This window comes from Microtus pennsylvanicus, chromosome Y, assembly GCF_037038515.1.
Source record: "Microtus pennsylvanicus isolate mMicPen1 chromosome Y, mMicPen1.hap1, whole genome shotgun sequence".
Lineage (NCBI taxonomy): Eukaryota > Metazoa > Chordata > Mammalia > Rodentia > Cricetidae > Microtus > Microtus pennsylvanicus.
Window position 1 is genome coordinate 29,454,351 of NC_134602.1, and position 27,666 is coordinate 29,482,016.

Genomic DNA, 27,666 nt, shown 5'->3' on the forward strand with positions numbered 1-27,666 from the left:
AAGTAGGTAGCTTGATGTCCAACCTACTGGAGAAGAGCAACTGAGCGGAGACACTTTTCACTAAGCAACATGCTCTAGTGGAGATCAAACATCCTTTGACTTACAGCCAGTACGAATTAAACCATTCATCAAATGAAACCTAATTTTCTCTGATTTTGAGTATACATTTGTGTCCCTTCCTGATTAATCTACTCTTTATCCTCTTAAGTCCCAATACCTCACGCTGATATCGGTCACATCTTTCCATTTGACATGGTTTTCCCTCAAGCTTCATACCGCCCCGAGATCATACAACATTTTGCCCCCTCTCCACTGCTTCCTTGACAGCCATCTTGTCCTTTACCACACCACACATCCCCAGTCGTTTACTCTCCAAGGGGAAAAGACCATAAATCGTGCTTTGTTTTGAGGCATGTATTTCTGTGATGCCCCATCCACCAAACACAATCCATCATTGACCGAATAACACAACATGTTAACAAATTTTATTATTTGAGAAAGAATAATCCATTGGAAAAGATACCAGGATTCATAGAAGACCTGAGGTATCTCTGAAAAAACACATTCCCAAAGAGAGAATTAAGTCTGCCCCTCAAATTTTGAGAATTTCACTTTAACAGATCTTCACCAAATCATAGACATAGATATGGAAGTCATTATCAAACTTGATGAAATACACAGAAGGTTTGTTGGGAACTTAGCAAATAATTTTACCTATCTCTTGGGTTCCATCTTTTTTGTTGTACTGCACTCTTTTGCCCTCCAAGGAATCCCTGCCTAATTCCAAAGTCACCTCTACTGGAGGACATTCAGGCGTGATGTGGAGGTTGCCTTCAATGGAATCATCATGATGGTGGTAAAGGTACAGGACCGGATCATTCTCGTTGACAATGTAGAAACAGGTCGTTATGGTCTGCACCTCATCTGGGACCATGCCACTCCACTCTACCTTAGAGCCTGGCATGATGTGGAGGTTGCCTTCCAGGTAGTCATCCAGGAGGTGGTAAATGTACAAGACCGGATCTTTCTTGTAGGTAATATAAAACCAGGTCTTCATGATTGGCACCTCTTCTAGGACCATCCCGTTCCAGTCATTCTTAGAGCCATTTGTGCCCATGAATGTATGTTTCACTGCTCTGCCAACTATGGTGTTTGGGAGATGAGTGTCTGTCACCTGAGGAAATGGCACATTATTAGGCAGGATCTTCAGGTTTAAAATCCTTTCATCACTATGAAGCTCCAGGCCATAGACACAATCAATCCCATTATATTTCAACAAATAGAGAGAGGGATACGTTGGCAGTTGATCTAGAATGATGGCTTTCCAATGGGTGACTGGTTCATTGGCTTCCTTCCAGCCATGAGAAATTCTGCGGCCAACAATGTTCTCCAGGGCCTCAAAAGGCTTACTAAGTTTTTGCTTCTGGAGCGATGGCCCATTCTTCCTCTGGAGATGTGGCATGCAACTCATACTAAGAGGCATCTTCATCATGGCGGGAGACTTTCTGAGATAGGCCACAGCACTCCTGTTCCACTGTCTCTTGGCTCTGTTTCTGTGCTTGGGCTTCATAGCTGCCAATCTCTGCATAGGAAGAACTCTTCAGTTTAAATCAGACACAAAGTGGTTTCCTCCACCATAAGTGCCTGCAAGGATAAGAAGGTGAGGGTGTGAGGTCAAGGCTCTTTTTAGGAATAACTTTGGAGCATGTGAAAAAGGCAGGGCTGAATAGATTTGGATACCTAAATGGAATATGTTCTTAAGAAATTAATAGGAAAATTATCAAACTCTTGTCTACAGCTCAGTATATGTGTATCAGAGACATATTCCTGCTGCAAAATGCAATTGACCTCTACTGAGAAACCTACTTCCTGACTTACTATATCAATGAGAGAGGAAGCTTTGCCTATACCTAAAGTGAGAAAGAAATATCTGAACAGATGGCAAAGAATTCAAAGAACAGCCACTCCTCTCCTTACCACTCAAGCTACTGGTTAGTTGGCTGATCTATAACCACCTGCCCAAGGTCATGGCACTCCAGTCCACTGGCTCTCTCTATTGTGTCTCCTGATCCAGATCCAGGTTGATTACATAAAGATATTCTGTATCTTCATTAGAGAAGTGAGTACTGTGAGTCTAACTGCCAAAAGAAAGAAACATTAATCTGTGCAACAGCACCTATTAGAAATAATTATCTTTTAAAACACATATGGACAAAGAGGATCTTTGCCATTTAATTGGACTGAGGAATTGGACATTTTTAGCAAAGATAGAGTGGGGAGAATACCTGACATTAACCGTCCCCCAGCTATCAAATATAGGAGCTGTTAACGACATAAATTTTGGACCCAGAGCAGATTTGAAAGAAACCTTTCTTTGACTACAGAGGTCCTAGTTGCTTCCTAAACATATTTACCAAAAGAAAATATCTTGGCTCTCTAGATTCCAACTTCTGGAAATTCGGTTGAACAGTTGTGGAGCCCAAGAGCTGAACTGACCTCCTCAGCCACCATGAAGATAGTAAGCCCACCTTCACAGAAGACTAGTGCTTCATGTGGAACAGAGTTGCCACCCCCATCCAAAGCTTTGTGACATCATCAAGGCTCTACTTATGTCATAAAACTCCTCCTAGCCAGGTTTCTTCCCTACTAACCCCCAGAATTATCCAGCATACAGGTCCTAAAATGCTGCTCATACAGCCCCATGAAGACCCAAAATAAAAACCCCAATCTTCTTCCCAATTACTTGAGTCATATTTTACAAGTAACTCAACCCCTTTATGTGTTTTTTTTTTTTCTGTAAAATAATTTTTGGTCTGAGTCAACAACTCACATGAATGTTTTTTTTTCCTAGCTCCAATGTCCTTATTGGTTATTTTCTATTGATTTTTCCATTACTTCATAATAATAATTATCAAACTTTCCACTTCTCTTCCTCCTCCCACATTCTTCTTGCTCCGCAAATAAACCTCTCCACTCAAACACCAGACCAAATAGAGGGCAGGGTACTTTGAGCTGTGGGAAGTCCAAGCCCACCCTTCATCCATCCAGATTTAGCAAGGTATGCATCCACAGAAAATATGCTCACAAAAAGCCAGTGTCTGATATGCAGACAATTGCAAGTGCCATTATCTTTGGCTTCTCCGTCTGCCCCAATTGTCAGCCACATTCAGAGCTTCCAGTTTGATCCCATGTTCTTTCATTCCCAGGTCACTGGATTAGTTGAAATCCCCTTAGTTCAGGCACAGTGTCTCATAGTGTGGACCAAGCCCTTATATTCCTGACATCCTTGCTCTTTTTCTCCATCCATCTGCTCTTCCACTGGAGTTTGGAAGCTCCATCTAGTTTTCTGATTTTGACCCTGAGTTGATCTCCATCATTTGCCAAACAAAAGTTCCATGGTGGTTTTCAAGATAGTCAGTCATCAGTCTGACTATGGGACAAGGCACACATAGTTCCTAGGGACATGTCACAGTGCGGTCAACTTCTCCTCCCTGCTTAAGTACCTACAGAGGGTCACCCTATGGCCTTCTGAGAACCACTCGAGAGATATCGATCTTGACATCCCCAGAATGGCCCCATAAATTGAGATATCATCAGTGTATGTGCATTAACTTGTGTGTGCCTTTGTGTGTGTATATTTAAACCACAATAACAAATGGATTGTAATATTGAAGTTTCTTCTCATCTTGAGAAGAATATTTGCTACAGAAACACTCTCACAGTAATAGTGAGAGTGTAAACTATCTAAGAAAGAAGAAATAACTGGAGGAATCTCCCAGGAGTTAGGCTCAGTGTCCCAGGAATTACGCCCAAGGAAAGTCAATGAACTCAGTGATGGAAGATAAAACCCAGCCTAAATAAAACCTTAAATCATTTAGGTGGAACATGAGATACTCTTACAACAGTTACAAGAGGTCTAAAATGCCTGGACTGGAACATAAGGAGAACACAACGATGTGGAGCTGAGAGTGCATGGCAAAACTGATTGGATCTGGCAAAAATTATGTAAGCATAACAAGGAAACCACCAGTGGGACAAAACCCTAAGAAATCTGTATGACAACATATCATGTTGAACATAATGAGATTTGTAGACAAAGGAAAGATCTTAATTATGTCACTGTCACACAGGTGATGATGAACCAGTTCCATCGTAGAGTGACTCCCTGCTGTTTTTAAGATAACCTGTCAATTCTGTCTAGTCAGTTACAAGGAAATTTGCATTAATTGCACAGATTAACTATCAGCATCATTTACTGCACAATCAAAGGCAAGGCAAAGAAATCATAGACATGTTGTTGAATGCGGATGATGTTATTGGGAGTTTTGATGGGTTTTTTTCTTAAAGGGAAATCATCGGTGACTCTCATGCATGAAGCAGATCCTTTCTCTGTGATGTTTCCTGAATAGCCACTGAGATACCAGCCCATTGAGTTGTCGTCTCTCTCTCTTTTAAAAAGCAACTTCTACCTTCAGCTTGATCTCTTGCTTGAGCTTCCCTTCCGGCTACTAGGCTCCTTTTCTGATCCTGCAGAGGGCTTTTGTAAGGGATTGTGATCTCTAAGTTTTTCCCCTTTCAAGAACTAATCATTCTATTAATCACAATTCTAAACTGCTTTGGGAGTTTGATTGTGACTTATGCCTTCACATGTGATACAAGCGACCTGTGTGTATAGGGTCTTCTCTCTGTTCATGTGGGGAAGGCATGGCAGCAGGAGTAGATGGCTGCTCATTCTCTGTAAGGAAATCAGTAAACAGTGGGCACCAAGTACAAGGATGTCCTGAAATATTAAGTCTTGTCCTTTCAAGGCCCCAAAGCCTCCAGCTAGGTTCAGGGTCACGACAATCTCCAAAACCCACCGAGCATGAAGTATTCAGAACCAGAAGCCTGTGTGTGCCATATCACATAAATTCATCGTGAGTACAACAATCTGTTTTTTTTTTACTTCTAAATTGTTTTGTCCCATCAGAACGATCTATATTACCAATTAACCAAATTTGCTGCATCTTTGGTGTCCTAGAATTGCTTTAAATTGTTGCTGGGACAGTCTTACAAACCTTCCTGTGCTGTTATGAGACCTTAAGGGGACAGCACTTATTTCAGAAATCAAAGACAGTTGGGTTCAATCCTATGGTTAGCTGTTAGCTAGACACTGGAAGGATGGATTTGACTAAGAAAGGGAGACAGCGTACATGGAGGCAGGTAACCTTTCCTTTGCAAAATGACCCATTTTGAGGCCTTACTTCAGGCTCTTCTCTTCTCCTAATCTTGGTTTTTTTATTAGTTTAGGAGAAGAATTAAAACTCCATTTACAGTATCTGTGAACCCGAATGAGTTAAGTATGTGTGACCAACTTGATGTCTGCCTGTCTGTCAACAGGGCCAGAGTTCAGGGGCATCTGATGCATAGCACAGGAATGTCAGCCATCAATCTCTGGTCCACCTAACTCTACAGCATTAGAGTTGTCATGGTTGCTCATCTGATCTTCCTCATAAGATCTCCATCCACAGAGATGTCAGAAAAATCCCCCCCCTGAGAGTGCAAGTTCTTTACAAATGAAAGATTATACAACAGAAGACACATGGGAGATTTATATGGGCAAGCTGTTGAAAGGATAAAGTGACAGAATAAGTTTACTGATTAATTAAAGAAATAATCCGCTTCAGCTGATAGGTTAGAACATAGGTAGGTGGAGTAAACAAAATAGAATGCCGGGAGGAAGAGGTAGTGAGCTCAGAGAAGCCATGCACCCCTCTCCCCGGCAGATGCCATAGCTCTGCTCTCTGAGGCAGTTGTCAATGCAGCCAGCCACCATGTCAGACATGCTGAATTTTTCCTGGTAAGTGCACCTCGTTATACTACACTGATTATTAGAAATGGGTTAAAATGCTGAATCTAATGGGCCAGCAGTGTTTAAAAGAATACAGTTTTTGTGTATTTATTTCAGGCATAACCTTCATGTGGCCGTGGTGCTGGGGACACAGCCTCGCTGCTCAAATAACTACAGAATGGCTTGCAGCCTTGTGGACAACTGAATCCACTGAAAGCCTGAGAAAGCTTGGGAAAGAGTAAAGCATGTTTTCTTGGTAGCAGCGATTTCTCGGTCTGCTCTGCTTGCTAGAAGAAAGCAAGGGCTCTCATGTAAAAGAGGCTTGCTGACTCAGCTTCAGCTGCAAAACCCTGCAGCCCTTAAGAGGTCCTGCCACAAAACATTTAAATGGTGTTGATAAAAGCCAACTGAATGCTTGTATGTTTTCAGCAGTAGCAGGAAAAAAAACTGTGTTGTTTTAAAATGCCGGCTTTCTGGGCCATCCTGCCTGGGCAAACTCTGACTGTTTGAGGAAGGAGGGCCAGCTACAGAAAGAGGGCTTGAGTGTTGTCTGTTGCAGCCTCTTTGATGGCAAGGACCTTGAAACACTGTAGACTTGTGGCACTGAATGCGGCTCTGTTCGGTACCTCAGCCACAAGGTTGGAATGGCAGAAAGCTAAGGAATGGACTACATCTGGCCAGCAAAGCCACGGCTTTAGTCCTACTGAGATTGCTTGTTAAATGAAAGACTCATGTGGTCAGAAAAACAGAGAGAGAAATAGAGTAAAGAGAGATTCAAAGACAAAGAAAATTTTTAAATGATTTACAGTGTGTTAAAAATATGTGCAGGCTAAAATTTGAAGTTCTTAAAGTTAAAAAAAGGAAGAGAGTTGTTGGGTGTGGTAGTACACACCTGTAAACCCAACACATGGGAGGCAGAGGGAGATTGACCTCTGTACCTTCAAGGTGAGGTAGCACACGCCTTTAATCCCAGTGCCTTGAAGGCAGAGACAAACAGATCTTTGTGAGTTCAATGTGTAGTAGCATACACCTTTAATCCCAATGCCTGAAAGGCAGAGAGAGGCAGATCTCTGAGACTTCAAGGACAGACAGGTATACAGAGTTATTCCAGGTCAAAGATACAGAGAACCTGTCTCAAAAGGCAAAAAATAAAAAGGAAAAATCAACAAAATAGAGGTTAAATTGAAGCGCACAAAGATGGAAAATTCACAGCGAATTTTGATATTGTAGGCTATTATGCTCTTTTTGAATCATTTGAATTTTGAGGCAGTAGCAATAGCTGCTAAAAGATGTTTCTTTATAAAAGCTGCTGAAATAATCCAACATAGATATTTTGAAAATGCCTTGACTTTGAAATTTGGATCTAAGGACATGATGCTTTGGAAAGGAGTTTCTATTTTGTTTTCACAGAGGGTGATAGTCTGTGGATGCCTCTATCCTAATATGGTAGGATGGACCACGCCCTACTTAAAGGTTGCTGTGAACACCTTTAAAAAATTGCTTCGCTCAACTGCCAACTGAGATAAATCAATAATGATGCCACCATTCAGCAGGAAGCATTTTGGAGAGAAAAAACTGCACCCACGTTCCCAAATATGGCGTATAAACGTTCTTTTACATTTAAAGTGGGATGTGATATAGATATGAATATTTGCATTAGTATAGATTTTGCTTTACTGAGAGAGATTTTAGGTCAATTTTGTTATATGTATATGCATTTTTGATCTTCATTAAGGTATTGTGATTGTGTAGTTCATTTAAAAATATAATGTATATAGGTTATTAATGGATAATCATTAATAATAGTCAAGTTTGTAGTCATGTTAGTTAGATTTTCTAGCTACATCGATATATATATTTCAGTTAGATAGGCATTATTCATATCTCTCTAGACTACAAAATAGGCTATTTAATGTTTTAGTACCTTAGGGTTTTTCATGACATTGAGACACTCTACTCTTGGCAGCACATATCTACTTCAGGAAGAAGATGGGCATCAAAGAGGATCCTTATGGAGTTTGATAGCCATTTGGGGAAGAAACTGCTCTTGCCTGGATTGTTGCATAAACTCTACACAGAAAACACTCAGAGAGAGGACTACTGAACTTGCCTAAAGGTGAGATGATCTTTTCGTGTTCCTGATTCAGGAAAGGGTCAGCAAAACATTCTTCAAGGCAAGCAGATAGTGACTGCCTTTGAAATTTCCTGTTTCATGGAAATGTCTGCTGGAAACTATGGGCCTGTAGGCTGAGGATGGAAACACCAACGGTACAGAGGAACTTTGGGTGACTGTCCAGGCAGCGAGATGTCTCTGTCATTTCTAGAGTTTGAAAATGGCTTAATTTTTGTTTGCTTAGGTAATACTGTATTATTCTGGAGTCTCTGATGGAGTTGAAGAATAGATAGATAGGTATAGTTTTCCATTGTTATGATAAAAGATAAAATAGATATAAATATTGTAACTGTAATTCTTGCTTGATAACAGTTTTGTTATATGTAATTTTGCTATGTTAAAGTTAAAGATTCCGTTCTTGTTTAAACAGAAATAGGAGTAATGATGGAGTATAGGTCATTGGTTAATTAAATAAAGAAACTGTTTGGCCTGCAAGGTTAGAACATAGGTGGGTGGAATAAACATAAGAGAATGCTGGGAGGAATAGGAATTGAGCTTAGAGATGCCATGCATCTCTCCCATGGGCAGAAATGGTAGCTCTGCACTCTGAGGCAGATGGCGATACAGCCAGCCACCAGGTCAGACATGCTAAATCTTTCCTTCTAAGCGCACCTCGTGCTGCAACATACATTATTAGACATGGGTTAAGAGGCTGAAAATAATGGGGCAGGCAGTGTTGAAATGAATAGTTTTGTGTTGTTATTTCGGAGCATATCCTTACAAGGCGGCCCCATGGGGATGCAGCCCTGCTGCTCAAATTTCTACAATCAAGGGGGAAATGGAAGATGGGAAGAAAGAGGAGAGAGAGACAAGGAAGAATGGATGAATTCAATCATTCATTGGAAAAATGAGTGAACCAATGAATGATGAGAATTAGTAGGAAAAAATGTGCTGCATTCCCTCAGAGAGTCAGGTCAAATTAAGGATTGACAAGGTTTTCCACTAAGGAGGAGGCTTATTCCATTTTACCTTCTTTGTGCTCCAGGCCCACCCACAAGAGTGATGATGAGGACAGGGAGAAGAAGAGGAGAGGGTGTACCAGAATTCCATGGTACAATTTCTCACCCAAATTGTAGCCAAATCACCTGACCTGGGACAGCTGATCTACATGCTGGACCCTAACTCCCAGTTTGACAACTCTAACATTTTAACCAAGTTTGTGAAGATGAAGGACCCAAAAATAGCCCAGTTACAGGATGGCAGGTTACTTACAGGATGGGAGTCAGACATCAGTACCATACTGGTATTTGGCGGTTTGATGGGTGTGTGGGGTCTTTGCCAGACTCCACCTAGAATCATGGATTCCCTACTTTACTGATATTATGGAGTTCGGTGCATTCATCATATGTGTGCATGTCACACACTAGTGGGCATCATATGTACATGTTTATCCTGTGTGTGGGTGAGTGTGTTCATGAGTTTTATAGCCCAAGTACTACAGAACATGATCAATGAAAGGGAACACTGTTTTCCAGATATGGCAGGGCAATTATTTAAATGAACTGACAAGGGTTGGATGGCATGGATAAGACCTATGAGAGTTCAAGGCATACCGAATCCAGGCATGACAAAGTAGGTGGCAGACAGAATTCTGGCAAAACTAAGTAGGTAGCTTGATGTCCAACTTACTGGAGAAGAGCAACTGAGCGGAGACACTTTTCACTAAGCAACATGCTCTAGTTGAGATCAAACATCCTTTGACTTACAGCCAGTACGAATTAAACCATTCATCAAATGAAACCTAATTTTCTCTGATTTTGAGTATACATTTGTGTCCCTTCCTCATTAATCTACTCTTTATCCTCTTAAGTCCCAATACCTCACGCAGATATCGGTCACATCTTTCCATTTGACATGGTTTTCCCTCAAGCTTCATACCGCCCCGAGATCATACAACTTTTTGTCCCCTCTCCACTGCTTCCTTGACAGCCATCTTGTCCTTTACCACACCACGCATCCCCAGTCCTTTACTCTCCAAGGGGAAAAGACCATAAATCCTGCTTTGTTTTGAGGCATGTATTTCTGTGATGCCCCATCCACCAAACACAATCCATCATTGACCAAATAACACAACATGTTAACAAATTTTTATTCTTTGAGAGGGATAATCCATTGTAGAAGATACCAGGATTCATAGAAGACCTGAGGTATCTATGAAAAAACACATCCCCAAAGAGAGAATTAAGTCTGCCCCTCAAAATTTGAGAATTTCACTTTAACAGATCTTCACCAAATCATAGACATAGATATGGAAGTCATTATCAAACTTGATGAAATACACAGAAGGTTTGTTGGGAACTTGGCAAATAATTTTACCTATCTCTTGGGTTCCATCTTTTTTGTTGTACTGCACTCTTTTGCCCTCCAAGGAATCCCTGCCTAATTCCAAAGTCACCTCTACTGGAGGACATTCAGGCATGATGTGGAGGTTGCCTTCAATGGAATCATCATGATGGTGGTAAAGGTACAGGACCGGATCATTCTCGTTGACAATGTAGAAACAGGTCGTTATGGTCTGCACCTCATCTGGGACCACGCCACTCCACTCTTCCATAGAGCCTGGCATGATGTGGAGGTTGCCTTCCAGGTAGTCATCCAGGAGGTGGTAAATGTACAAGACCGGATCTTTCTTGTAGGTAATATAAAACCAGGTCTTCATGATTGGCACCTCTTCTAGGACCATCCCGTTCCAGTCATACTTAGAGCCATTTGTGCCCATGAATGTATGTTTCACTGCTCTGCCAACTATGGTGTTTGAGAGATGAGTGTCTGTCACCTGAGGAAATGGCACATTATTAGGCAGGATCTTCAGGTTTAAAATCCTTTCATCACTATGAAGCTCCAAGCCATAGACACAATCAATCCCATCATATTTCAACAAATAGAGAGAGGGATATGTTGGCAGTTGATCTAGAATGATGGCTTTCCAATGGGTGACTGGTTCATTGGCTTCCTTCCAGCCATGAGAAATTCTGCGGCCAACAATTTTCTCCAGGGCCTCAAAAGGCTTACTAAGTTTTTGCTTCTGGAGCGATGGCCCATTCTTCTTCTGGAGATGTGGCATGCCACTCATACTAAGAGGCATCTTCATCATGGCGGGAGACTTTCTGAGATAGGCCACAGCACTCCTGTTCCACTGTCTCTTGGCTCTGTTTCTGTGCTTGGGCTTCATAGCTGCCAATCTCTGCATAGGAAGAACTCTTCAGTTTAAATCAGACACAAAGTGGTTTCCTCCACCATAAGTGCCTACAAGGATAAGAAGGTGAGGATGTGAGGTCAAGGCTCTTTTTAGGAATAACTTTGAAGCAGGTGAAAAAGGCAGGGCTGAATAGATTTGGATACCTAAATGGAATATGTTCTTAAGAAATTAATAGGAAAATTATCAAACTCTTGTCTACAGCTCAGTATATGTGTATCAGAGACATATTCCTGCTGCAAAATGCAATTGACCTCTACTGAGAAACCTACTTCCTGACTTACTATATCAATGAGAGAGGAAGCTATGCCTATACGTAAAGTGAGAAAGAAATATCTGAACAGAAGGCAAAGAATTCAAAGAACAGCCACTCCTCTCCTTACCACTCAAGCTACTGGTTAGTTGGCTGATCTATAACCACCTGCCCAAGGTCATGGCACTCCAGTCCACTGGCTCTATCTATTGTGTCTCCTGATCCAGATCCAGGTTGATTACATAAAGATATTCTGTATCTTCATTAGAGAAGTGAGTACTGTGAGTCAAACTGCCAAAGAAAGAAACATTAATCTGTGCAACAGCACCTATTAGAAATAATTATCTTTTAAAACACATATGGACAAAGAGGATCTTTGCCATTTAAGTGGACTGAGGAATTGGACATTTTTAGCAAAGATAGAGTGGGGAGAATACCTGACATTAACCGTCCCCCAGCTATCAAATATAGGAGCTGTTAACGACAAAAATTTTGGACCCAGAGCAGATTTGATAGAAACCTTTCTTTGACTACAGAGGTCCAAGTTGCTTCCTAAACATAATTACCAAAAGAAAATATCTTGGCTCTCTAGATTCCAACTTCTGGAAATTCGGTTGAACAGTTGTGGAGCCCAAGAGCTGAACTGACCTCCTCAGCCACCGTGAACATAGTAAGCCCACCTTCACAGAAGACTAGTGCTTCATGTGGAACAGAGTTGCCACCCCCAACCAAAGCTTTGTGACATCATCAAGGCTCTACTTATGTCATAAAACTCCTCCTAGCCAGGTTTCTTCCCTACTAACCCCCAGAAATATCCAGCATACAGGTCCTAAAATGCTGCTCATACAGCCCCATGAAGACCCAAAATAAAAACCCCAATCTTCTTCCCAATTACGTGAGTCATATTTTCCAAGTAACTCAACCCATTTATGTGTTTTTTTTTTCTGTAAAATAATTTTTGGTCTGAGTCAACAACTCACATGAATGTTTTTTTTCCTAGCTCCAATGTCCTCATTGGTTATTTTCTATTGATTTTTCCATTACTTCATAATAATAATTATCAAACTTTCCACTTCTCTTCCTCCTCCCACATTCTTCTTGCTCCGCAAATAAACCTCTCCACTCAAACACCAGTCCAAATAGAGGGCAGGGTACTTTGAGCTGTGGGAAGTCCAAGCCCACCCTTCATCCATCCAGATTTAGCAAGGTATGCATCCACAAAAAATATGATCACAAAAAGCCAGTGTATGATATGCAGACAATTGCAAGTGCCATTATCTTTGGCTTCTCCGTCTGCCACAATTGTCAGCCACATTCAGAGCTTCCAGTTTGATCCCATGTTCTTTCATTCCCAGGTCACTGGATTAGTTGAAATCCCCTTAGTTCAGGCACAGTGTCTCATAGTGTGGACCAAGCCCTTATATTTCTGACACCCTTGCTCTTATTCTCCATCCATGTGCTCTTCCACTGGAGCTTGGAAGCTCAATCTAGTTTTCTGATTTTGACCCTGACTTGATCTCCATCATTTGCCAAACAAAAGTTCCATGGTGGTTTTCAAGATAGTCAGTCATCAGTCTGACTATGGGACAAGGCACACATAGTTCCTAGGGACATGTCACAGTGTGGTCAACTTCTCCTCCCTGCTTAAGTACCTACAGAGGGTCACCCTATGGCCTTCTGAGAACCACTCGAGAGATATCGATCTTGACATCCCCAGAATGGCCCCATAAATTGAGATATCATCAGTGTATGTGCATTAACTTGTGTGTGTTTGTGTGTGTGTATTTAAATCACAATAACAAATGGATTGTAATATTGAAGTTTCTTCTCATCTTGAGAAGAATATTTGCTACAGAAACACTCTCACAGTAATAGTGAGAGTGTAAACTGTCTCAGCAAGGAGAAATAACTGGAGGAATCCCCCAGGAGTTAGGCTCAGTGTCCCAGGAATTACGCCCAAGGAAAGTCAATGAACTCAGTGATGGAAGATAAAACCCAGCCTAAATAAAACCCTAAATCATTTAGGTGGAACATGAGATACTCTTACAACAGTTACAAGAGGTCTAAAATGCCTGGACTGGAACATAAGGGGAACACAATGACGTGGAGCTGAGAGTGCATGGCAAAACTGATTGGATCTGGCAAAAATTATGTAAGCATACCAAGGAAACCACCAGTGGGACAAAACCCTAAGAAATCTGTATGACAACATATCATGTTGAACATAATGAGATTTATAGGCAAAGGAAAGATCTTAATTATGTCACTGTCACACAGGTGATGATGAACCAGTGCCATTGTAGAGTGACTCCCTGCTGTGTTTAAGATAACCTGTCAATTCTGTCTAGTCAGTTACAAGGAAATTTGCATTAATTGCACAGATTAACTATCAGCATCATTTACTGCACAATCAAAGGCAAGGCAAAGAAATCATAGACATGTTGTTGAATGCTGATGATGTTATTGGGAGTTTTGATGGGTTTTTTTCTTAAAGGGAAATCATCGGTGACTGTCAAGCATGAAGCAGAACTTTCTCTGTGATGTTTCCTGAATAGCCACTGAGATACCAGCCCATTGAGTTGTGGTCTCTCTCTCTTTTACAAAGTAACTTCTACCTTCAGCTTGATCTCTTGCTTGAGCTTCCCTTCCGGCTACTAGGCTCCTTCTCTGATCCTGCAGAGGGCTTTTGTAAGGGACTGTGATCTCTAAGTTTTTCCCCTTTCAAGAACTAATCATTCTATTAATCACAATTCTAAACTGCTGTGGGAGTTTGTTTGTGACTTATGCCTTCACATGTGATACAAGCGACCTGTGTGTATAGGGTCTTCTCTCTGTTCATGTGGGGAAGGCATGGCAGCAGGAGTAGATGGCTGCTCATTCTCTGTAAGGAAATCAGTAAACAGTGGGCACCAAGTACAAGGATGTCCTGAAATACTAAGTCTTGTCCTTTCAAGGCCCCAAATCCTCCAGCTAGGTTCAGGGTCACGACAATCTCCAAAACCCACTGAGCATGAAGTATTCAGAACCAGAAGCCTGTGTGTGCCATATCACATAAATTCATCGTGAGTACACCAATCTGTTTTTTTTTTTTAATTCTAAATTATTTTGTCCCATCAGAACGATCTATATTACCAATTAACCAAATTTGCTGCATCTTTGGTGTCCTAGAATTGCTTTAAATTGTTGCTGGGACAGTCTTACAAACCTTCCTGTGCTGTTATGAGACCTTAAGGGGACAGCACTTATTTCAGAAATCAAAGGCAGTTGGGTTCAATCCTATGGTTAGCTGTTATCTAGACACTGGAAGGATGGATTTGACTAAGAAAGGGAGACAGCATACATGGAGGCAGGTAACCTTTCCTTTGCAAAATGACCCATTTTGAGGCCTTACTTCAGGCTCTTCTCTTCTCCTAATCTTGGTTTTTTTTATTAGTTTAGGAGAAGAATTAAAACTCCATTTACAGTATCCGTGAACCTGAATGAGTTAAGTATGTGTGACCAACTTGATGTCTGCCTGTCTGTCAACAGGGCCAGAGTTCAGGGGCATCTGATGCATAGCACAGGAATGTCAGCCGTCAATCTCTGGTCCACCTAACTCTACAGCATTAGAGTTGTCATGGTTGCTCATCTGATCTTCCTCATATGATCTCCATCCACAGAGATGTCAGAAAAATCCTCCCCTGAGAGTGCAAGTTCTTTACAAATGAAAGATTATACAACAGAAGACACATGGGAGATTTATATGGGCAAGCTGTTGAAAGGATAAAGTGACAGAAGAAGTTTATTGATTAATTAAAGAAAGAATCCGCTTCAGCTGATAGGTTAGAACATAGGTAGGTGGAGTAAACAAAATAGAATGCCGGGAGGAAGAGGTAGTGAGCTCAGAGAAGCCATGCTCCCCTCTCCCCGGCAGATGCCATAGCTCTGCTCTCTGAGGCAGATGTCGATGCAGCCAGCCACCATGTCAGACATGCTGAATTTTTCCTGGTAAGTGCACCTCGTTATACTACACTGATTATCAGAAATGGGTTAAAATGCTGAATCTAATGGGCCAGAAGTATTTAAAAGAATACAGTTTTTGTGTATTTATTTCAGGCATAACCTTCCTGCGGCCGTGGCGCTGGGGACACAGCCTCGCTGCTCAAATAACTACAGAATGGCTTGCAGCCTTGTGGACAACTGAATCCACTGAAAGCCTGAGAAAGCTTGGGAAAGAGTAAAGCATGTTTTCTTGGTAGCAGCGATTTCTTGGTCTGCTCTGCTTGCTAGAAGAAAGCAAGGGCTCTCATCTAAAAGAGGCTTGCTGACACAGCTTCAGCTGAAAAACCCTGCAGCCCTTAAGAGGTCCTGCCACAAAACATTTAGATGGTGTTGATAAAAGCCAACTGAATGCTTGTATGTTTTCAGCAGTAGCAGGAAAAAAAACTGTGTTGTTTTAAAATGCCGGCTCTCTGGGCCATCCTGCCTGGGCAAACTCTGACTGTTTGAGGAAGGAGGGCCAGCTACAGAAAGAGGGCTTGAGTGTTGTCTGTTGCAGCCTCTTTGATGGCAAGGACCTTGAAACACTGTAGACTTGTGGCACTGAATGCGGCTCTGTTCGGTACCTCAGCCACAAGGCTGGAATGGCAGAAAGATAAGGAATGGGCTACATCTGGCCAGCAAAGCCACGGCTTTAGTCCTACTGAGATTGCTTGTTAAATGAAAGACTCATGTGGTCAGAAAAACAGAGAGAGAAATAGAGTAAAGAGAGACTCAAAGACAAAGAAAATTTTTAAATGATTTACAGTGTGTTAAAAATATGTGCAGGCTAAAATTTGAAGTTCTTAAAGTTAAAAAAAGGAAGAGAGTTGTTGGGTGTGGTAGTACACACCTGTAAACCCAACACATGGGAGGCAGAGGGAGATTGACCTCTGTACCTTCAAGGTGAGGTAGCACACGCCTTTAATCCCAGTGCCTTGAAGGCAGAGACAAACAGATCTTTGTGAGTTCAATGTGTAGTAGCATACACCTTTAATCCCAATGCCTGAAAGGCAGAGAGAGGCAGATCTCTGAGACTTCAAGGACAGACAGGTATACAGAGTTATTCCAGGTCAAAGATACAGAGAACCTGTCTCAAAAGGCAAAAAATAAAAAGGAAAAATAAACAAAATAGAGGTTAAATTGAAGCGCACAAAGATGGAAAATTCACAGCGAATTTTGATATTGTATGCTATTGTGCTCTTTATGAATCATTTGAATTTTGAGGCAGTAGCAATAGCTGCTAAAAGATGTTTCTTTATAAAAGCTGCTGAAATAATCCAACATAGATATTTTGAAAATGCCTTGACTTTCAAATTTGGATCTAAGGAAATGATGCTTTGGAAAGGAGTTTCTATTTTGTTTTCACAGAGGGTGATAGTCTGTGGATGCCTCTATCCTAATATGGTAGGATGGACCACGCCCTACTTAAAGGTTGCTGGGAACACCTTTAAAAAATTGCTTCGCTCAACTGCCAACTGAGATAAATCAATAATGATGCCACCATTCAGCAGGAAGCATTTTGGAAAGAAAAACCTGCACCCACGTTCCCAAATATGGCTTATAAACATTCTCTTACATTTAAAGTGGGATGTGATATAGATATGAATATTTGCATTAGTATAGATTTTGCTTTACTGATAGAGATTTTAGGTCAATTTTGTTATATGTATATGCATTTTTGATCTTAATTCAGGTATTGTGATTGTGTAGTTCATTTAAAAATATAATGTATATAGGTTATTAATGGATAATCATTAATAATAGTCAAGTTTGTAGTCATGTTAGTTACATTTTCTAGCTACATCGATATATATATTTCAGTTACATAGGCATTATTCATATCTCTCTTGACTACAAAATAGGCTATTTAATGTTTTATTACCTTAGGGTTTTTCATGACATTGAGACACTCTACTCTTGGCAGCACATATCTACTTCAGGAAGAAGATGGGCATCAAAGAGGATCCTTATGGAGTTTGATAGCCATTTGGGGAAGAAACTGCTCTTGCCTGGATTGTTGCATAAACTGTACACAGAAAACACTCAGAGAGAGGACTACTGAACTTGCCTAAAGGTGAGATGATCTTTTCGTGTTCCTGATTCAGGAAAGGGTCAGCAAAACATTCTCCAAGACAAGCAGATAGTGACTGCCTTTGAAATTTCCTGCTTCATGGAAATGTCTGCTGGAAACTATGGGCCTGTAGGCTGAGGATGGAAACACCAACGGTACAGAGGAACATTGGGTGACTGTCCAGGCAGCGAGATGTCTCTGTCATTTCTAGAGTTTGAAAATGGCTTACTTTTTGTTTGCTTAGGTAATACTGTATTATTCTGGAGTCTCTGATGGAGTTGAAGAATAGATAGATAGTTATAGTTTTCCATTGTTATGATAAAAGATAAAATAGATATAAATATTGTAACTGTAATTCTTGCTTGATAACGGTTTTGTTATATGTAATTTTGCTATGTTAAAGTTAAAGATTCCATTCTTGTTTAAACAGAAATAGGAGTAATGATGGAGTATAGGTCATTGGTTAATTAAATAAAGAAACTGTTTGGCCTGAAAGGTTAGAACATAGGTGGGTGGAATAAACATAAGAGAATGCTGGGAGGAATAAGAATTGAGCTTAGAGATGCCATGCACCTCTCCCATGGGCAGAGATGGTAGCTCTGCACTCTGAGGCATATGGCGATAAAGCCAGCCACCAGGTCAGACATGCTAAATCTTTTCTTCTAAGCGCACCTCGTGCTGCAACATACATTATTAGACATGGGTTAAGAGGCTGAAAATAATGGGGCAGGCAGTGTTGAAATGAATATTTTTGTGTTGTTATTTTGGAGCATAACCTTACAAGGCTGCCCCATGGGGATGCAGCCCTGCTGCTCAAATTTCTACAATCAAGGGGGAAATGGAAGAAGGGAAGAAAGAAGAGAGAGAGACAAGGAAGAATGGATGAATTCAATCATTCATTGGAAAAATGAGTGAACCAATGAATGAGGAGACCTAGTAGGAAAAAATGTGCTGCATTCCCTCAGAGAGTCAGGTCAAATTAAAGATTGACAAGGTTTTCCACTAAGGAGGGGGCTTATTCCATTTTACCTTCTTTGTGCTCTAGGCCCACCCACAAGGGTGGTGATGAGGACAGGGAGAAGAAGAGGAGAGGGTGTACCAGAATTCCCTGGTACAATTTCACACCCAAATTGTAGCCAAATCACCTGACCTGGGACAGCTGATCTACAAGCTGGACCCTAACTCCCAGTTTGACAACTCTAACATTTTAACCCAGTTTGTAAAGATGAAGGAACCAAAAATAGCCCAGTAACAGGATGGCAGGTTCCTTACAGGATGGGTGTCAGACATCAGTACCATACTGGTATTTGGCGGTTTGATGGGTGTGTGGGGTCTTTGCCAGACTCCACCTAGAATCATGGATTCCCTACTTTACTGATATTATGGAGTTCGGTGCATTCATCATATGTGTGCTTGTCACACACCAGTGGGCATCATATGTACATGTTTATCCTGTGTGTGGGTGAGTGTGTTCATGAGTTTTATAGCCCAAGTACTACAGAACATGATCAATGAAAGGGAACACTGTTTTCCAGATATGGCAGGGCAATTATTTAAATGAACTGACAAGGGTTGGATGGCATGGATAAGACCTATGAGAGTTCAAGGCATACCGAATCCAGGCATGACAAAGTAGGTGGCAGACAGAATTCTGGCAAAACTAAGTAGGTAGCTTGATGTCCAACTTACTGGAGAAGAGCAAGTGAGCGGAGACACTTTTCACTAAGCAACATGCTCTAGTGGAGATCAAACATCCTTTGACTTACAGCCAATACGAATTAAACCATTCATCAAATGAAACCTAATTTTCTCTGATTTTGAGTATACATTTGTGTCCCTTCCTGATTAATCTACTCTTTATCCTCTTAAGTCCCAATACCTCACGCTGATATCGGTCACATCTTTCCATTTGACATGGTTTTCCCTCAAGCTTCATACCGCCCCGAGATCATACAACTTTTTGTCCCGTCTCCACTGCTTCCTTGACAGCCATCTTGTCCTTTACCACACCACGCATCCCCAGTCCTTTACTCTCCAAGGTGAAAAGACCATAAATCCTGCTTTGTTTTGAGGCATGTATTTCTGTGATGCCCCATCCACCAAACACAATCCATCATTGACCAAATAACACAACATGTTAACAAATTTTTATTCTTTGAGAAAGAATAATCCATTGGAAAAGATACCAGGATTCATAGAAAACCTGAGGTATCTCTGAAAAAACACATTCCCACAGAGAGAATTAAGTCTGCCCCTCAAATTTTGAGAATTTCACTTTAACAGATCTTCACCAAATCATAGACATAGATATGGAAGTCATTATCAAACTTGATGAAATACACAGAAGGTTTGTTGGGAACTTGGCAAATAATTTTACCTATCTCTTGGGTTCCATCTTTTTTGTTGTACTGCACTCTTTTGCCCTCCAAGGAATCCCTGCCTAACTCCAAAGTCACCTCTACTGGAGGACATTCAGGCATGTTGTGGAGGTTGCCTTCAATGGAATCATCATGATGGTGGTAAAGGTACAGGACCGGATCATTCTCGTTGACAATGTAGAAACAGGTCGTTATGGTCTGCACCTCATCTGGGACCACGCCACTCCACTCTTCCTTAGAGCCTGGCATGATGTGGAGGTTGCCTTCCAGGTAGTCATCCAGGAGGTGGTAAATGTACAAGACCGGATCTTTCTTGTAGGTAATATAAAACCAGGTCTTCATGATTGGCACCTCTTCTAGGACCATCCCGTTCCAGTCATTCTTAGAGCCATTTGTGCCCATGAATGTATGTTGCACTGCTCTGCCAACTATGGTGTTTGAGAGATGAGTGTCTGTCACCTGAGGAAATGGCACATTATTAGGCAGGATCTTCAGGTTTAAAATCCTTTCATCACTATGAAGCTCCAAGCCATAGACACAATCAATCCCATCATATTTCAACAAATAGAGAGAGGGATATGTTGGCAGTTGATCTAGAATGATGGCTTTCCAATGGGTGACTGGTTCATTGGCTTCCTTCCAGCCATGAGAAATTCTGCGGCCAACAATATTCTCCAGGGCCTCAAAAGGCTTACTAAGTTTTTGCTTCTGGAGCGATGGCCCATTCTTCTTCTGGAGATGTGGCATGCCACTCATACTAAGAGGCATCTTCATCATGGCGGGAGACTTTCTGAGATAGGCCACAGCACTCCTGTTCCACTGTCTCTTGGCTCTGTTTCTGTGCTTGGACTTCATAGCTGCCTATCTCTGCATAGGAAGAACTCTTCAGTTTAAATCAGACACAAAGTGGTTTCCTCCAACATAAGTGCCTGCAAGGATAAGAAGGTGAGGATGTGAGGTCAACGCACCTTTTAGGAATAACTTTGGAGCAGGTGAAAAAGGCAGGGCTGAATAGATTTGGATACCTAAATGGAATATGTTCTTAAGAAATTAATAGGAAAATTATCAAACTCTTGTCTACAGCTCAGTATATGTGTATCAGAGACATATTCCTGCTGCAAAATGCAATTGACCTCTACTGAGAAACCTACTTCCTGACTTACTATATCAATGAGAGAGGAAGCTATGCCTATACGTAAAGTGAGAAAGAAATATCTGAACAGATGGCAAAGAATTCAAAGAACAGCCACTCCTCTCCTTACCACTCAAGCTACTGGTTAGTTGGCTGATCTATAACCACCTGCCCAAGGTCATGGCACTCCAGTCCACTGGCTCTATCTATTGTGTCTCCTGATCCAGATCCAGGTTGATTACATAAAGATATTCTGTATCTTCATTAGAGAAGTGAGTACTGTGAGTCAAACTGCCAAAAGAGAGAAATATTAATCTGTGCAACAGCACCTATTAGAAATAATTATCTTTTAAAACACATATGGACAAAGAGGATCTTTGCCATTTAAGTGGACTGAGGAATTGGACATTTTTAGCAAAGATAGAGTGGGGAGAATACCTGACATTAACTGTCCCCCAGCTATCAAATATAGGAGCTGTTAACGACATAAATTTTGGACCCAGAGCAGATTTGAAAGAAACCTTTCTTTGATTACAGAGGTCCTAGTTGCTTCCTAAACATATTTACCAAAAGAAAATATCTTGGCTCTCTAGATTCCAACTTCTGGAAATTCGGTTGAACAGTTGTGGAGCCCAAGAGCTGAACTGACCTCCTCAGCCACCGTGAACATAGTAAGCCCACCTTCACAGAAGACTAGTGCTTCATGTGGAACAGAGTTGCCACCCCCAACCAAAGCTTTGTGACATCATCAAGGCTCTACTTATGTCATAAAACTCCTCCTAGCCAGGTTTCTTCCCTACTAACCCCCAGAAATATCCAGCATACAGGTCCTAAAATGCTGCTCATACAGCCCCATGAAGACCCAAAATAAAAACCGCAATCTTTTTCCCAATTATTTGAGTCATATTTTCCAAGTAACTCAACCCCTTTATGTTTTTTTTTTTTTGTGTAAAATAATTTTTGGTCTGAGTCAACAACTCACATGAATGTTTTTTTTTCCTAGCTCCAATGTCCTCATTGGTTATTTTCTATTGATTTTTCCATTACTTCATAATAATAATTATCAAACTTTTCACTTCTCTTCCTCCTCCCACATTCTTCTTGCTCCGCAAATAAACCTCTCCACTCAAACACCAGTCCAAATAGAGGGCAGGGTACTTTGAGCTGTGGGAAGTCCAAGCCCACCCTTCATCCATCCAGATTTAGCAAGGTATGCATCCACAAAAAATATGATCACAAAAAGCCAGTGTATGATATGCAGACAATTGCAAGTGCCATTATCTTTGGCTTCTACGTCTGCCCCAATTGTCAGCCACATTCAGAGCTTCCAGTTTGATCCCATGTTCTTTCATTCCCAGGTCACTGGATTAGTTGAAATCCCCTTAGTTCAGGCACAGTGTCTCATAGTGTGGACCAAGCCCTTATATTCCTGACATCCTTGCTCTTTTTCTCCATCCATCTGCTCTTCCACTGGAGCTTGGAAGCTCCATCTAGTTTTCTGATTTTGACCCTGACTTGATCTCCATCATTTGCCAAACAAAAGTTCCATGGTGGTTTTCAAGATAGTCAGTCATCAGTCTGACTATGGGACAAGGCACACATAGTTCCTAGGGACATGTCACAGTGCGGTCAACATCTCCTCCCTGCTTAAGTACCTACAGAGGGTCACCCTATGGCCTTCTGAGAACCACTCGAGAGATATCGATCTTGACATCCCCAGAATGGCCCCATAAATTGAGATATCATCAGTGTATGTGCATTAACTTGTGTGTGTTTGTGTGTGTGTATTTAAATCACAATAACAAATGGATTGTAATATTGAAGTTTCTACTCATCTTGAGAAGAATATTTGCTACAGAAACACTCTCACAGTAATAGTGAGAGTATAAACTATCTAAGAAAGGAGAAATAACTGGAGGAATCCCCCAGGAGTTAGGCTCAGTGTCCCAGGAATTACGCCCAAGGAAAGTCAATGAACTCAGTGATGGAAGATAAAACCCAGCCTAAATAAAACCCTAAATCATTTAGGTGGAACATGAGATACTCTTACAACAGTTACAAGAGGTCTAAAATGCCTGGACTGGAACATAAGGGGAACACAATGATGTGGAGCTGAGAGTGCATGGCAAAACTGATTGAATCTGGCAAAAATTATGTAAGCATACCAAGGAAACCACCAGTGGGACAAAACCCTAAGAAATCTGTATGACAACATATCATGTTGAACATAATGAGATTTATAGGCAAAGGAAAGATCTTAATTATGTCACTGTCACACAGGTGATGATGAACCAGTTCCATCGTAGAGTGACTCCCTGCTGTGTTTAAGATAACCTGTCAATTCTGTCAAGTCAGTTACAAGGAAATTTGCATTAATTGCACAGATTAACTATCAGCATCATTTACTGCACAATCAAAGGCAAGGCAAAGAAATCATAGACATGTTGTTGAATGCTGATGATGTTATTGGGAGTTTTGATGGGTTTTTTTCTTAAAGGGAAATCATCGGTGACTCTCATGCATGAAGCAGATCCTTTCTCTGTGATGTTTCCTGAATAGCCACTGAGATACCAGCCCATTGAGTTGTGGGCTCTCTCTCTTTTAAAAAGCAACTTCTACCTTCAGCTAGATCTCTTGCTTGAGCTTCCCTTCCGGCTACTAGGCTCCTTTTCTGATCCTGCAGAGGGCTTTTGTAAGGGATTGTGATCTCTAAGTTTTGCCCCTTTCAAGAACTAATCATTCTATTAATCACAATTCTAAACTGCTGTGGGAGTTTGTTTGTGACTTATGCCTTCACATGTGATACAAGTGACCTGTGTGTATAGGGTCTTCTCTCTGTTCATGTGGGGAAGGCCTGGCAGCAGGAGTAGATGGCTGCTCATTCTCTGTAAGGAAATCAGTAAAGAGTGGGAACCAAGTACAAGGATGTCCTGAAATATTAAGTCTTGTCCTTTCAAGGCCCCAAAGCCTCCAGCTAGGTTCAGGGTCACGACAATCTCCAAAACCCTCCGAGCATGAAGTATTCAGAACCAGAAGCCTGTGTGTGCGATATCACATAAATTCATCGTGAGTACACCAATCTGTTTTTTTTTTTAATTCTAAATTATTTTGTCCCATCAGAACGATCTATATTACCAATTAACCAAATTTGCTGCATCTTTGGTGTCCTAGAATTGCTTTAAATTGTTGCTGGGACAGTCTTACAAACCTTCCTGTGCTGTTATGAGACCTTAAGGGGACAGCACTTATTTCAGAAATCAAAAGCAGTTGGGTTCAATCCTATGGTTAGCTGTTATCTAGACACTGGAAGGATGGATTTGACTAAGAAAGGGAGACAGCATACATGGAGGCAGGTAACCTTTCCTTTGCAAAATGACCCATTTTGAGGCCTTACTTCAGGCTCTTCTCTTCTCCTAATCTTGGTTTTTTTATTAGTTTAGGAGAAGAATTAAAACTCCATTTACAGTATCTGTGAACCCGAATGAGTTAAGTATGTGTGACCAACTTGATGTCTGCCTGTCTGTCAACAGGGCCAGAGTTCAGGGGCATCTGATGCATAGCACAGGAATGTCAGCCATCAATCTCTGGTCCACCTAACTCTACAGCATTAGAGTTGTCATGGTTGCTCATCTGATCTTCCTCATATGATCTCCATCCACAGAGATGTCAGAAAAATCCTCCCCTGAGAGTGCAAGTTCTTTACAAATGAAAGATTATACAACAGAAGACACATGGGAGATTTATATGGGCAAGCTGTTGAAAGGACAAAGTGACAGAAGAAGTTTATTGATTAATTAAAGAAAGAATCCGCTTCAGCTGATAGGTTGAACATAGGTAGGTGTAGTAAACAAAATAGAATGCCGGGAGGAAGAGGTAGTGAGCTCAGAGAAGCCATGCTCCCCTCTCCCCGGCAGATGACATAGCTCTGCTCTCTGAGGCAGTTGTCAATGCAGCCAGCCACCATGTCAGACATGCTGAATTTTTCCTTGTAAGTGCACCTCGTTATACTACACTGATTATTAGAAATGGGTTAAAATGCTGAATCTAATGGGCCACCAGTGTTTAAAAGAATACAGTTTTGGTGTATTTATTTCAGGCATAACCTTCATGCGTATGGTGCTGGGGACACAGCCTCGCTGCTCAAATAACTACAGAATGGCTTGCAGCCTTGTGGACAACTGAATCCACTGAAAGCCTGAGAAAGCTTGGGAAAGAGTAAAGCATGTTTTCTTGGTAGCAGCGATTTCTCGGTCTGCTCTGCTTGCTAGAAGAAAGCAAGGGCTCTCATCTAAAAGAGGCTTGCAGACTCAGCTTCACATGCAAAACCCTGCAGCCCTTAAGAGGTCCTGCCACAAAACAGTTAAATGGTGTTGATAAAAGCCAACTGAATGCTTGTATGTTTTCAGCAGTAGCAGGATAAAAAACTGTGTTGTTTTAAAATGCCGGCTTTCTGGGCCATCCTGCCTGGGCAAACTCTGACTGCTTGAGGAAGGAGGGCCAGCTAAAGAAAGAGGGCTTGAGTGTTGTCTGTTGCAGCCTCTTTGATGGCAAGGACCTTGAAGCACTGTAGACTTGTGGCACTGAATGCAGCTCTGTTCGGTACCTCAGCCACAAGGTTCGAATGGCAGAAAGCTAAGGAATGGGCTACATCTGGCCAGCAAAGCCACGGCTTTAGTCCTACTGAGATTGCTTGGTAAATGAAAGACTCATGTGGTCAGAAAAACAGAGAGAGAAATAGAGTAAAGAGAGATTCAAAAACAAAGAAAATTTTTAACTGATTTACAGGGTGTTAAAAATATGTGCAGGCAAAAATTTGAAGTTCTTAAAGTTAAAAAAAGGAAGAGAGTTGTTGGGTGTGGTAGTACACACCTGTCAACCCAACACATGGGAGGCAGAGGGAGATTGACCTCTGTACCTTCAAGGTGAGGTAGCACACGCCTTTAATCCCAGTGCCTTGAAGACAGAGACAAACAGATCTTTGTGAGTTCAATGTGTAGTAGCATACACCTTTAATCCCAATGCCTGAAAGGCAGAGAGAGGCAGATCTCTGAGACTTCAAGGACAGACAGGTATACAGAGTTATTCCAGGTCAAAGATACAGAGAACCTGTCTCAAAAGGCAAAAAATAAAAAGGGAAAATAAACAAAATAGAGGTTAAATTGAAGCGCACAAAGATGGAAAATTCACAGCGAATTTTGATCTTGTATGCTATTTTGCTCTTTTTGAATCATTTGAATTTTGAGGCAGTAGCAATAGCTGCTAAAAGATGTTTCTTTATAAAAGCTGCTGAAATAATACAACATAGATATTTTGAAAATGCCTTGACTTTGAAATTTGGATCTAAGGACATGATGCTTTGGAAAGGAGATTCTATTTTGTTTTCACAGAGGGTGATAGTCTGTGGATGCCTCTATCCTAATATGGTAGGATGGACCACGCCCTACTTAAAGGTTGCTGTGAACACCTTTAAAAAATTGCTTCGCTCAACTGCCAACTGAGATAAATCAATAATGATGCCACCATTCAGCAGGAAGCATTTTGGAGAGAAAAAACTGCACCCACGTTCCCAAATATGGCTTATAAATGTTCTTTTACATTTAAAGTGGGATGTGATATAGATATGAATATTTGCATTAGTATAGATTTTGCTTTACTGATAGAGATTTTAGGTCAATTTTGTTATATGTATATGCATTTTTGATCTTAATTAAGGTATTGTGATTGTGTAGTTCATTTAAAAATATAATGTATATAGGTTATTAATGGATAATCATTAATAATATTCAAGTTTGTAGTTATGTTAGTTAGATTTTCTAGCTACATAGATATATATATTTCAGTTAGATAGGCATTATTCATAACTCTCTAGACTACAAAATAGGCTATTTAATGTTTTAGTACCTTAGGGTTTTTCATGACAGTGAGACACTCTACTCTTGGCAGCACATATCTACTTCAGGAAGAAGATGGGCATCAAAGAGGATCCTTATGGAGTTTGATAGCCATTTGGGGAAGAAACTGCTCTTGCCTGGATTGTTGCATAAACTGTACACAGAAAACACTCCGAGTTAGGACTACTGAACTTGCCTAAAGGTGAGATGATCTTTTCGTGTTCCTGATTCAGGAAAGGGTCAGCAAAACATTCTTCAAGACAAGCAGATAGTGACTGCCTTTGAAATTTCCTGCTTCATGGAAATGTCTGCTGGAAACTATGGGCCTGTAGGCTGAGGATGGAAACACCAACGGTACAGAGGAACTTTGGGTGACTGTCCAGGCAGCGAGATGTCTCTGTCATTTCTAGAGTTTGAAAATGGCTTACTTTTTGTTTGCTTAGGTAATACTTTATTATTCTGGAGTCTCTGATGGAGTTGAAGAATAGATAGATAGTTATAGTTTTCCATTGTTATGATAAAAGATAAAATAGATATAAATATTGTAACTGTAATTCTTGCTTGATAACGGTTTTGTTATATGTAATTTTGCTATGTTAAAGTTAAAGATTCCGTTCTTGTTTAAACAGAAATAGGAGTAATGATGGAGTATAGGTCATTGGTTAATTAAATAAAGAAACTGTTTGGCCAGAAAGGGTAGAACATAGGTGGGTGGAATAAAC